Below are 13,943 nucleotides of genomic sequence, written 5' to 3'. Positions count from 1 at the left end.
TGCTTTCCACTGAAGGCTTAAATCAGAGGCAAACAGCAGAACACAGGGCAGCAATGCGTTACTTAAATCTACTTGGAAGTAAAATCTTCTGTCTCAATAAGAATTGGGAGATTCTTCCAGGATTAAAATACTTAAGCACATTTCTTCAGATTGAGGATATCATTAACATTTACCATATTTAAGTATACTGCAAAAATGGGTTTTCAGAAGGTCCTCAGATGTATCACAAAATTTGCAATCTAAGGCGCCCAGAAGAAAGATGACTAAAAAAAAATAAATTGCAAGCTAAAATGTAATTTTAAAACTAAGCATAATTTTCTGACCAGAAGGAAACATTTTAGGTCTATATAAATCACATAAGGGCTGTAATTCTGAAAGACTTCCTTCAAAATCTGTCACAGCACTCTCCAAACTAACCAGCTGCAACAAGGTCTTTTACCACCCCATACCAACATACTCTTCATGCCAGTCCTTCTGCTGCCTTCTCCTTGTTTCTCCTCACCCAGGGTGCACGCACACATTCTCACTCTCTCTCTACTTCTTCCTCCTCTCTCTTCCTCAGCTGCTCTCTCTTCCTTGGCTGCCCAACCCCTTAACTTAACCAGCCACAGCTGCACCTTGTCTACATCAGCCAGCCCACCGCCCCTGAAGCCAGCCCACAGTTGTATGTTATCAATGCTAATTAACCCAGCTTCGTTCCTCTACAAAAATCATGGTCATCAATCAGTAGGTAGTTTCCTTCCAGCATGATACTAATTTTTTTGCTTACAGGTCATGGCTGATGGTCCCATCTACACTTTGGGTGCTGCCTGTGTCAGCATGGTTTTGGGGTATATATGCAGACCTTCCAACCTTCCTGTGTTCTTTACCAGATCGTTCCAGGCTGAGCAGTTCATCTCTTTTGTACTGCTGAGACTCACCACGCTACCTTCTCCACAGCTTTGATGCACAGACCATGGTGTTTCTCAGTGGCTCACGGAGCTGCAGTCTACTGCTCATTGGCTTCTGATGTGTAGGGTCTTGAAACAGGAGAGAAACTACTCAGCAATTCTGTGGCTGAGGTCTGGTACTTTGCAGGACCACGCATACCGAGGGGTGCCAATTCAGCCACTGGGGGAAGGAGATTGCCTGGCACATGTTTTGCCATGCTCCTGAAGGGATGCAGTTCCAGTCCTCTACATAATTTTGTCCCTGACGCTATTGCAGTGAACTGAAAAATGCCCACCCTGCTTTATTATCAAACTTGGTGTTTTCTTTGTTAATTGCTGTACAGTAATTTTAAGAAAAAGTAGATAAACATTTTGGGCTATGATTAATTTCAGGTCTGGTGTAAGTTATGTGTGAATAAACTCTATATTGGCCAAAGTATAAATGGGTGTCCTGGTTTACTCTAAACTACACCATTGTCATTATCCTCATAGATATGTTTGTTTGACTGCACTGTTTACAGAAAGGCATGGATGCCCTGTTCTCCATTACGCAGTATACTTAGGATGTTTCCAAAATCTAGACGTAATATAAGATGAACCATAAGTTCTGACAATTCTTTCTTGATTATTTGTGGAATTTGAAAATGGCATTGACAATCAGCTGGTGCTACACAGTGTAAGTACAATGGGAATTAGCAAGAAGAAAGTGGTGGCACTGAGGAGTGGTGTGCCCTTCTGACAGGTATAATTATCACTTATATGTACCTTGTAATGAGGAAAACAGGGGAGGGAGGGAGATTAAACCATACACATTAAAGTATGTGTATGCATATGTATGTGTATATTTTCATCTGAAAGGATGGATAGCCAATATGTATATAAAGTTAATGTATTGCCAAATGTCTCTGAAGCAATGAAGCATTAGAAGTTTACATCTATGTTAGTATAGCAACATTGCCAGGGCATAAGGTTTACATGATGTCCATATGGGCTGCTCGCCTGGCATGGCTTTGGTGAGGGTCAGCTCTCTGAAGCAGCAGCACTCAGGCACAGCTCAGGGTTTAGCATGGGCTGTGGTCCACTTCAAAAGTCCGTTTGGATTTTGGGTTTCTGTGCTGGGAATGTGAAGAGGTTTATTTGTTTTGGTGCAAAGTGTGCTGAAACAGTTGGCTGACAGATCAGGGCATGGTACCTGGTCTTTTTGGTGTGTTTTTGCATACATAGCCATTAATAGCAGCGTGGATCTGTTCAGGTAGGAAGCAGGACTGTGGGATGTGAGCTGGAGGACTGCCAGTACTGCAGTAATTAAGCATGGATTCCCATAAATCCTGGAGAGAGCAAACTCTACTGCAGAATAAATTTACTCCTGTCCAAAAAGTGTTAAATCCTGTAACGTCAAGGCTGCAAATGAATCTTTCTTGGATTGAGCTGGTGTGCACGTTTCAGGTATGCTAAGCACACCAGGCCCTGTAGAAAAATACGCTGATTACTCTAGTCCCAGGTGGCTTACTTGCAGCTGTTCAACCTCAGAGATGATTCTTAGCCAGTGTTGCTGCTTCTCGACAGTCCCAAGTGTGTCATTTCTCTGCAAGCTGTGTGCAGGGAAGATGGCTCCCAAACCTGGAGCTGTGTAATGGTCTCAGCTGAGTCTTCTAGTTACACTGGTGCCAGAAGTGCTGGGTGTGATGGCATAGGACACAGGTATTCAGTCTCAGCTCTGGCTTTCCAGCATGTGTTTGAGAGCAGCCAGGGACAGAAAACAAATGCAAAGCCTTGATTCCTCAAGCAATCTTTGTATTTGAATGCAGGAAGCATGTTTCCATGTTTCTTGTTCTTTTCAGAAGGAGAAAAAAAGTGGTGGATAAAATATGGTAACCTTAGTTGGTGAAATGCACGTGAATGGCCCACCGACCAAGAGATGTGCTAACTCATTATCCTCTTTCATGCATTCTTACTAGCTATGTTTTATATTAATAAATTATATTTGCCCAGGACTTGCCTCTGGAGCTAAGCCCAACTGGCATGACATGGTCTATTTATACTATTAAAAATTCTTTCCTTCTGAAACTCTTTCCAATTAAAATGTCTGTTGGGAATGGGTCCTGGCCCAGTCTAACTCCCCAGCTGTGAGCAGGAATTGCTTGGCAGACTGTTAGCTGGCCAGGCCAAATGCATGCTGGGGACATGCACTGTCTTGGTACAGCTCCTTTCCTGAGTGCAAGGCAAGAGCAAGTTGGATTCAGCTCACTCCTTGCACTGTTTAAAATGTGCCGTCACAGATCTGACTCAGACCACTAAGCTATATTTGCAAGCCTGTTTTAGTCTGTTTTGACCCTTCACAGGTCACTACATCTCTGTTCCTGCTGTTACTCCTCTCTGTTGTTTAGAAGCAGATAGACTTTGTTGGGTTTTGGGTTTTTTTTCAATATACTTATCATATCCAAGTCAGTTTGTTTAACCAGATGTATTTACTTTATGTAGCAAGGTTTTGGTAGCAGGGGGGACTGCTAAGTGGCCTCTATGAGAAGACACCAGGGGCTGCCCCCATGTTGGACAGTCAGTTTCAGCCAGCTCCAAGTTGGACTCACCACTGCCCAAAGATGAGCCCATAAACCATGTTGGTGGGCACATCTGTGATAACGTGTCGAAGAAAGGGTAGAAAACACTGTGCAGCAGCTATGAGAGAAAGGAGTGAGAAAAGATGTGAGAAAAACAGCGCAGCAGAAACCAAGGTCAGTGAAGAGGAAGAAGAGGAAATACTTCAGGCACTGGAGCAGAGATTCCCCTTCAGCCTGTGGAGAAGACCATGGGGTAGCAGGTTGTATCCCTGCAGCCCATGGAGGATCACGGTGACGCAGATAGCCAACTGCAGTCTGTGGAGGACACCACACTGGAGCTGGTGGATGTGTCCTGAAGGAAACTGCAGCCCACGTAAAGAAGCACACAAAGGAGCAGGTTTTCTGGAAGGAACTGAGATCCATAGGGGACTCATGCTGGAGCAGTCCATTACTCAAGGAGACTGCACACATGGAAAGGACCCATGCTGGAGCAGTTTGTGACAAACTGCAATCCATGGGAAGGACCCATGCTAAAGAAGTTCGAGAAGGACTGTATCCTGTGGGAGGGACCCTGCACTGGAGCAAGGGAACAGTGTGAGGAGGAAGGAGCAGAAAGGTGAAACATCATGAAAATGACTGCAACCCCCATTCCCCAGGCTCCCTGTGCCACCTGGGGAGGGGGATTCATGAGTGAAGTTGAGCCTGGGAAGAAGTGAGGGTGGTGGGAAGATGGTTTTAGTTTTTTCTTTTTAAAAATAAACTGGCAATAAATTCATTTAACCCTCCCCAGTTTGACCCTGTTTTGACCATGACAGTAACTGGTAAGTAATCTCTCTGTCTTTATCTTGACCCATGAACTTTTCCATCCTATCATCTCCTGCTGTCCTGTTGAGAAGGGGTGTGAGAGAGTGGCTGCGTGGGGGTTTGGCAGCCAGCAAAGTTCAACCCACCACATCAGGATTAAAAATCAACACTTGATTTCCTCCAGCTCCAGCTCTTCTGCTTTCTGCAGTGGAGATATATGCCTGTTGTATTCTATACCCTGTAATTCCAAAGTAAAAATAATGAAGAAAATAAATGAGGGAGTGAAAGAAATAATTAACCTTCTCAGAGCAGTTCTTAGCCTTTGGATCCCTTGTTTACACTCTTTCCTCAGGGCTGTGCCTAAAGGCATAACCTAACTCTCCTTTGTTGAACCCCATGTACTTTATCAGGCTTACTCCAGAAGAATAAAAGTGGCAGAATTTGGTCCTCTGGGGTTTGCATGCAGAAAATAGTGCTTTTGCTTAAATTTAACCTCCATCCTCTCCCCTCCCTCCTGAAAACAAGAGGCATGAAGAGTAAAACTTGCGTTAAAGCTTGAACTGCAGTATGCAGTGTACCTGCTCCTTTATCTGCATTCTGGGTTTTAGCACCGTGTATAGCAGTGCATTGCTTCAGCAACCAAAATAACTTGCTCAGGGCAAAAACAACAATAACAACAAAAAGCACAAGTCCCAAGTATAAGTAAGCACCTGGAGGCGTGCGAGTGAAACAAACCTCACTGACACAAATTGATTTGGCAGTAACAGTGAAGTAGGTGGAAAAGCAATACGGTGGATTAACCTGTTGTCCATGTAACACAAATGAAATAAAACTAGTGAGTGGTCAGAAGCTCCTTGAAAATGAGAACTGCAGCTCTCAATATACTCAAAATGATGCTGACTTGCTGCTTATTTTTCCTAACTTCAGAGCCTGTTTTTAGCACTTCCTTGAAATGTGCTGTTTCCCATAGCTGTTAGTAGAAATCACAGCACATGCTTTCCCCACTGGCTTTGCTCTAGAGTAGCTGTACTTTGTTGTGAGTATAGATGTCTCTGCTGAGTTTTTCGCTCTGAACAGTATGTGTGCCAGCATCCAGCTACCCCAGGATGCAGTGCACTGGCGATATGAGGTGATGACCAGCTCTGACCATGCTATCCATCGTCTAGACAAGCGAAGGAATATTCTATCCAAACAATCCTGCTTTGATGAAGACTAAAGGTTTTTGCTTTTGACTGGTATGCTCTGGATTTCAGTCATCAGCTTTCATATATGTTGGATTTATCTCTGCCTCTTCTCATACACTTACATTATGAAATCTTGATGTGTTGAATTAAACCATTAGAACAGCCTGAAGCATCTTTGTGCTCTCCACTTATTTTGTATCTTGCAAAGAAGACATAACATTTTGAATTAAACCAGACAAAGACGTATTCAGAATCACCCAGGTGCTCATTGCTTCTCTTTGCTGGCTTTGGGTTCCTACCCATCTAGTATGCAGAACTTTCAACATACATATGTATATGTTGATTCCGATGCAGTCTGTGGTGGAAGGTGAGAACCTTGCGTGGGTACTTTCTTGAGAGACATACTGTTCTTTATTTAAGTCTTGTGGAATGCATGGGAGAAAAGGGATTAGGCTGAATTAATGGAAATGCAATTAGATATCAAAATATCTTTTTAATGAATCCTGGTCTAGGCTTTGTTAATCATTCTGCTTGCATTAGAAACCCATTTGTCAGGTGTTACAATAGTAGTTAGCCACCTCAAGTAGGAGGGAGTAAGAGCTGCCTCCTTTGTGATGAATGGCAACCTGCATGTTCTAATCCAGCAGGAATTTCAGCATGTGTATTTAAATCACATCTTTCTCAAAAATCTGGCCTTTCTTATCCCAGAAATATGACTATATTGGAGTTAATCTGATCTTTATAAAAATACTGGCTAATGCTTATGGTGAAGGACTCTCCTCATCCATTCTTCCTAGGTAAGGCTTTTTGCTGGGAAGGTAGCATATAATTAATTACATTAATGATCCACTAACAAGCCGAATATGAGAGAGAGTAGGTGTTTTAGTGATCTGATACTCACTTAAACAGTCACTGGTATAATATTTAAGAAAACATTGGTTAGCACCTATCTGGAACCTCTGCTTCATGGTCCTTCACCCTGGATTAGGAGAAGTGGTCCTGGCTGCCCATGACCCCTTCCTGTTCCCCACTTCCACGAGCTGAGCAGGGGCTTCGTAGTGCACAAGCATTTAGATTTTGCCTTCTAAAGAGTAGCAAAGATATAGCCAGACCTTTACTGACCAGCTTTTAAAGGCAGCTTTCAGGGATCCACATGGACAGAGAATTACCGCTAGTTTGGAGAAAGGACAGACACTAAATCCCAAATGTAACGATTTGATGGAGACTCATCTCATGTCTTGAAAAGGGTTTTCCTGCATAGGGGTCAATGGAGAATAGATGCTTAGTGCCAAATGAGCATGTACTTCTCACTATTCATTTCTGTTCACTTTTTTCCTCAAAGTCTATTTATGAGTTCAGTTTTACAACATTATGTTCTCAAACAGATTGTGTGAATTTTCCTGACCTTGGTGTTAAGTCCTATCCATAGCTGCATATATCACTGTAAAAATTATCTCTGGAGCTGCTCATCTTGTTTGTTGAGTGTTATCACAGCTGAAAAAAGAGATTAATAAAATATCCCCCAAACTGACAGGGCTTCTCAGAGTATGTCAAACCCCACATTAGTGAAACTTTTATATGTATTTTAGATTTGAACAACAAAACAAAGACAAATACAGATGTAAGTACACAAAAGGAGGGGTGTGGGAAGATTAATATGATGGAAAGGGACAAATATAAAGAGCAAAGACTCAGTATGTCTCAATTTTAGATTTCACATCAGAATTATGAAGTGTTTTCAAAAGATTCAGATTAATTTACTTTTGATGAACTCTGTAAGTTCCTGAGGTGAAAAGAAATAGGTCACAATTCAGAACACCACTTCTGTGTAAGTGAACAAAACTGACCAGGAGATGAGCCAAAGGTGATGTCTACAGTGTTGCTCATTGTCACCAAGGCCATTTTTAGGCTAACATAAACGCTTATTTTCTTTGCATATTCATAAAAGAACCTTTTTTACTCTTCATCCTAGGAAGATTACTTGATCATGCTCAATATGTTCCCGTAAACCTCCAGCAACCCCATAAGGCCTTGCATTGAGAAGCCCAGGCAGGAATGTGAACAGAAGTTGATCAGGTGATCTTGTTTTGACATAACCTGCAACCAAGACAGGTGGAATTTGTAGGTAGCCTGAACTTTTAAGCTAGAGCAGTCTGCTTTCATGAGAAAATATAGATTCCAGATAGTAGGACTGCCCTTGAATTCAAAACATAACCAACTATCCTGTTGGATAGTTGAATACAAAACATAGCCAACTGGATTTCTGTAGGGTCTTTTACACATTCCCCACAACATCATTCCCTCTAAGTTGTAGAGATATGGTTTTGATGAGTCGACTGTTCAGTGGATGAGGAAGTGGTTGGATGGTCACACCAAGATGTTTCAATGTCCAGATGGGGATCTGTGACAAGTGGTGTCCACCAGGGGTCTGTACTGGGACCAGTACTGTTTAGTATCTTCATCAGTGACATAGACAGTGGGAACAAATGCACCTTCAGCAAGTTTGCAGATGACACCAAGCTGAGTGGTGCAGTTGACACACCTGAGGGACTGGATGTCATCCAGAGGGACCTGGACAAGCTCAAGAAGTGGGCCCATGTGAACCTCATGAGGTTTGAGGCCAAGTGCAAGGTCCTGTCCTGCAGTTGGAGCAACTCCCATGACCAGTACAGGTTAGGGGATGAAGAGATTGAGAGCAGCCCTGCAGAGGATTTGAGGGCACTGGTGGATGAAAAGCTGGACATGAGCTGGCAATGTGTACCAGCAGCCCAGAAAGCCAACCGTATCCAGGGCTGCATCAAAAGAAGTGTGGTCAGCAGGCCAAGGAAGGTGATTCTGCCTATTTACTCTGCTCCCATAAGACATCACCTGAAGTATGGCTCTGAGGTCCTCAGCATAGGAAAGACATGGACCTGTTGAAGCAGGTCCAGAAAAGGGCCACAAAAATGATTAGAGGGCTGGAGCAGCTCTCCTGCAGAGACAGGCTGAAGCGTTGGGGTTGTTCAGCCTGAGGAAAGAGGCTCAAAGGAGACCTTGTCGCAGCCTTTCAACACTTAGAGAGGGCTTACAAGAAAGATGGGGACAAACTTTTTAGCAGGGCCTATTGCAATAGGACAAAGCATAATGGTTTTAAACTGAAAGAAGATAGATTTGGGGTAGATTTAAAGAAGATTTATTTTTTTTTTTATGAGGGTGGTGAAACACTGATATCAGTTGCCCAGAGAGGTGGTAGATGCCCCATCCCTGGAAACATTCTAGATCAGGTTTGATAGGGATCTGGGCAACCTGATCTGGTTGAAGATGTCCCTGCTTATTGCAGGGGGGGTGGCCTAGATGACCTCTAAAGGTCCCTTCCAACCCAGACTATTCTATGATTGTATGATTCTATGATTCTATCCTACCTGGTGCAGTGTAGGTGCAGTATACCAATACCATAGCCTGGATGTCGTGTTGATCCAAACTGTAGAACTTTTGTGGACTAAGGGTTAACAAAATTTTTTTCTAAAAGTAATTTAATGGTATTATTTCTCAAGGTTAAACCACTTTGATGAACCTAGGTTGGGCATGTTCACTCATCATCTGCAGCATAAGCTTAGGATTGATTCGTTAGAGGAGCCTGATGCTGGCCAGGTGCTGCAAAAGAAGTGGTAGGTCAGGTTGCTTAAAGAATTGCCACCAAAGAGTTTAAGTGAAATAAGTTTAATATGAATACATGGAAATGCGACTACACAAGATTCGATGGCAAGAGTCACTCTATTATTTCTCAGAGGGAGTAAATGCACAGAGGTAAATCACACTGAAATCAAATCAAAACAGAGGTAGAAACAGTTTATAAAGGTCAAAGGTATAAAAGGGTAAAGGAGATTCTCCCGCTGAGTCATGAGGTTTAGAGTAGACTCCCTTGCTTTCTAAAGTCTCACAGGGTTTAGGTGTGGCTGGATCCAATCTTAGTCTCAGACTTGGTCAATGGTTTATATCTGAAAGGCAGATATGTAGAAAGTGGGGTAAAGAATAAGGGAAACCCTTCCACTGAGTCATGAGGTTTAGAGTAGACCTCCTTGCTTTCTATGCTCTTGCAGAGTTTCACTGTGGCTGGATCTATTCGTAGTCTCAGACTTGGACAAGGGATTAGATTTAAAGGAGAGACAGAGAAGAGAAAGTTTATTCACATTCCATAGGATTTTAGCAGCAAATCTTTTTAAATCATAAAATGACTTAATCAACCTAACTACTTCAAGCTTGCAATGTATTTCAGCAAAGGTACACCTACTAAAAATTTGCCCTTGAGTTCAGTGAAATATTTCTTATGTCTTATGCCTTCATCAGCGGGTGAAGTGTTGATTCTCAAGGAGCAGGGGAATCAGCCCAGGCTCTGTCGTCAACTTCCCGTGACAGTCCCCCTAGTATCGCAGACTTAGTGGTCTGCGAGGCCTGAGCTGTGTCCCACTCAGAGGGAGATGCTGGTCACAGCCTGCTGCAGTGCAGGAGAGCTCAAAGCACCTCACTTCAGGACCGCTGTTTATAAGGCTGTGAGATGATTGCCTCTAGTCATCAGCAAGTTTCCAGCCTGACTGCAACCTGAGCTACCAACTTTGACAAAAATTCCAGGAACAATGTATTGTTCCACTTGGTTGCTACTTGGGCTATGGTCTGCTGTGAACATTCTGGAGTTGTCAGGGAATAACAGATTATTTCCATCCTTCTTCCCTGTTTTGACCAGTCAATGGGAGTTCTAGCACAGGCAGCATCACTGTCTGCCTCGGTTGAGTAGGAGTTACTGTGCAGTCAACAGGTCCTTCCTGCCCAACTCATTACTCAAGGTGTTGAGGCTTAACTGAGAGCTCTTGGCACAGACAGTGCTGTTCTCTGCCCTGGCCAAGCAAGGGTTATCGACACAGTCCTGGTGTGCTTAACTGCCCAACTCATTACTCAAGGCACTGAGGCCTAGCCAGCATCTCCTGAGGTCATAGGACAACCAGAGAAGGGGGAGAAGTATGCCACCACACCAGCATTCCAGGTTCCATTCTCCAGTCCCACACATGTCCAGAGACATCTCTTGCTGCTGGGCTGTAAGATGAGGCATCTATTGCCTATCTTGGACCATTTAGTTTTCTCAGACTAGTTGTACCTGCACACAAATTGTCTGAAAGTCCAATTTTGGTAAGACTGCTTTGAGCACATCAAAATACTAAGTTCTAAATTCAAAACAATACTCTACAGGCACAGCTACACTCATTTCTAATCAAGGCCTGGCTTGTGTACACTAGCTTAATGGCAATGATAACCATGCTACGAAATGGTAGTTGTGGATTCTGTGTGTCCTGTCTAGACTGAAATGGTTGATGCTCATGATTTACCCCAGAGACTGCTGACTTGCAGTCAGGCCAGGAAAGGTCGATTTGCCATTCTTTCTGTTGAGGCTGTTACAACAGCACAGAAATCATGCATTGATGGGGTTAAGAAGAGGGAGTCAGCACTTTTTCTATCTGTATCAGAGAGACAGATAGTTTTGGAGAAATGATCAGTGTTAGGTCTGGATTCCAGACTTTGTCTTCAGCGATGTGTAAGAGTTTTATGCAATGTTAACTTGAATGCAAAAATTAAACAAATCCCAGAAACTCAGTAGTTTCTAAGTGCATCTTTGAGGTTAAACATGCAAAAGTAATGGATACATAGGTTCTCTGAAGATCAAGATATGTTTAACATTCAGATTCTCTCTTTTCAGCCAAAGGATAGATGGAGGTTTAGCAGAACGTTGCTTATACAAGTGGTTAAAGCGCAGGAATAGAGGCAAACAAAAGTGCAATATATGAGAAATAAATGCTTGAACATCCTTAGATTAGAATCTGACCAGTAGGCAAATTTTTATGATACAGTGAAAGCTTTTTAAATAATTTGGAGCTACTTTGCAATTTACGATTGTTGTAACCATTTGCCTGAAAAAAAAAAACCAAACAACCAAAACAAACAACATTGAGAAGGAGAAGAATAGCTTAAAATGAGCCAGTCCTTAGCAAGTGTTGAATTATTTAGAGACTTTATTAGAACTACTAGTTTTAAGTATTGCCTTCTTCTTCAAGTAACCTACAATAATAACCAAAACAAAAGATTTGGGGACTTGGCAGGCAGAAGCTTGCTTTATCACTGTGTTCCTCCTCAGCTGTCAAGTGACCCAAAATCATAGAAGCATAGAATCATAGAGCCAAAGAATGGCTTGGGTTGGAAGGGACCTTAAAGATCATCTAGTCCCAACCCCCCTACCAGGGGCAGGGACCTTCCACCAGCCCAGGCTGCTCCCAGCCCCGTCCAGCCTGGCCTTGAGCCCTGCCAGGGATGGGGCACCCACAGCTGCTCTGGGCAGCCTGGGCCAGTGTCTCACCATCCTCACAGTAAAGAATTTCTTCCTAACATCTAATGTAAATCTCCCCTCTTCCAGTTTAAAGCCATTCCTCTTGTCCTATCACTTCATGCCCTTGTAAAAAGCCCCTCTCCAGCTTCCTTGTCAGTCCCTTCAGGCACTGACAATTGCTATAAGGTCTCCCTGGAGCCTTCTCCAGGCTGAACAACCCCAACTCTCTCAGCCTGTCTCCATAGGAGAGGTTGTCCAGACCTCTGGTCATCTCTGTGTCCCTTCTCTGGACTTGCTCCAACAGGTCCATGTCCTTCTCATGTTGAGAGCTCCAGAGCTGAGCACAGCACTGCAGGTGGGGTCTCACAAGAGCAGAGCAGAGGGGGAGAATCACCTCCCTCGACCTGTTGGCCATGCCGCTTTTGATACAGCCCAGGATTCAGGTACTTTCTGGGCTACAAGCACACACTGTTGGGCCATGCTGAGCTTCTTTTCCACCAGCACCCCCAAATCCTTCTCCTCAAGGCTGTTCCAAATCCAATTTCTGCCCAGCCTGTACTGACCATGGGAATTGTCCTGACCTATGTGCAGGACCTTGCAGTTGGCCTTGTTGAACTTCATGGGGTTCGTTCAGGCCTGCCTCTCAAATTTGTCAAGGTCCCCCTGGATGGCATCCCTTCCCTCCAGTGTGTCAACTGCATTGCACAGCTTGGTACCATTAATATATATAGTCACTGTGATTTATGTTCCAACATAACAGTCAGAGTCCTGTGTAATTTAACTTGAAAAGGAAGAAGCCCATGGCCAGGCATTTCTGAAAGTGTACCTGGTGACTTTAAAGGATCTCATAGCAAAAATCTCATAGCTAGTCACATTCTCCTCGTCCTTCCGTACAGACCTAAGAAATGTTGTTACTATGGTATATGAGCCGCATACAATGAAAAGCTTCTGGAAGCACAATAACATCATCTTCCTTCAAGGAAGAGTGTTGTACTCCAGATGACACCACAAGCAAAATGCTGTTCTAACTATTCTTAACTCTGACCCTTTTCTCCATTTTCTGAAGAATCTGGTTTTTTGTGTATAGATTTAAAATCAAGCATTGCATTCTTAATGACCTACTGCTTGAGGGCGATCCTGCAATATGCAGTCCAGAGTTGTTCTGGAAGAGTTTTTTAAAGTGTTGCCAGTTCTTCCCTAGCGGAAATTTATTCAAAGAAAATAAACATCTATCATTAGTGGGCTTCTGCTCCCATTTCATCCTGCTAATGAATCCCTTCTACAAGGATTAGATGTTGATTAGATATAATGGCTGTTAATGATCTTATCTACTAAATTAAGGCAGATGTTAAGGGATTTATACTTAAAAATACCTCATGTGGTAAATCTCAGGAGTGTGTAGAGGGAAGGCAATGCTGTCTGCATTCATTGTGATAATAAATTAACTGTGAGCTGAAGAGGTCAGGAAGTGTGCATATTATTTGATTAGAAAAGGTACAAGCAAAATTCCTAGTCCCACATGAGCATTTTTAAACACAATGAAATGAAAAAAAGTAGTTTCTAAAAAGACTGTGAACCTGACAATAATTTTATAGAATGTTATTTATCCGTAAGATACGAAAATGCTTCCTGGTAGAGGAACTGTGAGTCTTGTCTGCGTTACACTGTTATGAAATCTCAGCTCATCGTGAATGTTAGTCATGATCTATCTACAACAAAACTTTGGGAAGAGATCTAGAATAATCTTCTGTCTAGAAAGAACATTTAGAAACTAGAAAGACAAGACCTGATGATTTCTTTGTTGTTAGTCTTCCCTAAATGCTTCACCAGGGAGAACTATATGCCATGATTTGATAAAAAGGAATAATTTTTATCATTGTCTTCACAGTCTATTTTTGTAACGGTATCTGACTGCAATTAAACTTAGAGTTTAGAGAATTGGGATGCCCCTGAAAAATAGTGACAAAAGGGGAATGTTCTCCCCTTTTCACTGGGGTGGCTCATCTTGTTTGTTGAGTCTGATCACAGCTGAAAAGAGATTGATAAATTATCCCCAAAACTGGAAGAGCTTCTCAGAGTATGTCAACCTTCTCATTAGTGAAACTTCTGTATGGATTTT

This window comes from Falco biarmicus, chromosome 2, assembly GCF_023638135.1.
Source record: "Falco biarmicus isolate bFalBia1 chromosome 2, bFalBia1.pri, whole genome shotgun sequence".
NCBI classification, from domain to species: Eukaryota; Metazoa; Chordata; class Aves; order Falconiformes; family Falconidae; genus Falco; species Falco biarmicus.
The sequence above is the reverse complement of the archived record's forward strand: the minus strand, read 5'-3'. Positions refer to the sequence as shown.